We start from the raw sequence: 1292 nt of genomic DNA on the forward strand, positions 1-1292 counted from the left end.
GGATGGGATGGGATGGGATGGGATGGGATGGGATGGGATGGGATGGGATGGGATGGGATGGGATGGGATGGGATGAGTGCTGCCCCATCCATACCAGCTCCAGGGCTGGTCAGCTGCCTGGAAAAATAATAACGGGAATATCTGCCAATAGCATAAAGTACTTGGGAAAAATCAAAGAAATGCAAACAAAACCTCAACTTTAATAACACAATAATGATATCTGTAATAGATGCTGTTAATAGCAAAATATTATAYAGAAATTATATAGAAATATAATATAGAAAATGTATATTAAACCTCATGACATACTAGTCGTATCTATTATCATAATCAAAAAATATATTTGTATCTAATAACATCTGTAGTATAGCTAATATATGACAACATATTTAGCATATAATACCTACCATGCTATTGATAATAATAAACGGTAATATTTATAACAATAACTATAAGAATAATACAAATTAATGCAATACCTAATACATTATATATAATAATTCAGACATCATACATCACATATACTATCATGTGAAATATAGATCATAAAATATCAAATTATATAATGCATTGTATAATATACGATATTGTATATTGTAATACGTACTRCATTACATGCCACATTCTATATGATACATAATAAAATTGGCATAATCTGCAATATAATATGACATAGCATAACATATAGCATGTATAATATATTGCATATCTTATGTCATATATAGACTGTAGAATGTAGAATGGTGTATCAGTTATGCACAATATTGTATAATTGAATATGCATATATATGGTAATGTGTAATTGATGTAATCTGTAATATATTATAACGTAATGTAATAAATAGCATGCAAGATAGGGTATGCAGTACGCAGCATGCAATACAATACATAAATTATATATAATATATAATATAATCTATAATAAATATATAATATATAATGTATAATATATAATACATAATATATAATATATAATATACAATATATAACTTATATAAATATTTTGTATACTGCAGACTGTATTGCACATAAAATAATATTATAATGTACATTATAATAAYGTTATAACATCCAAATACATATTATTTACTATAATGTAATCTATTTTAAATATGCCTAATTATAATCATACACAATAATGTCTGTTACTATAACTATAGACTTTAATGGTTCTGGTCTGGTGCGATGTACGTGCGGTGATCTCAGGGACAGTCACTACACCCTATACATGTCCCCAGCACCGCTCCTCCAGAAATCACCCCGGGGTCTGCGGGGCAGGGACACTTGCGGGG

Source organism: Malurus melanocephalus, unplaced genomic scaffold, assembly GCF_030028575.1.
Source record: "Malurus melanocephalus ecotype Western Australia unplaced genomic scaffold, MMel_1.1 scaffold_372, whole genome shotgun sequence".
In the NCBI taxonomy this organism is placed as follows: domain Eukaryota; kingdom Metazoa; phylum Chordata; class Aves; order Passeriformes; family Maluridae; genus Malurus; species Malurus melanocephalus.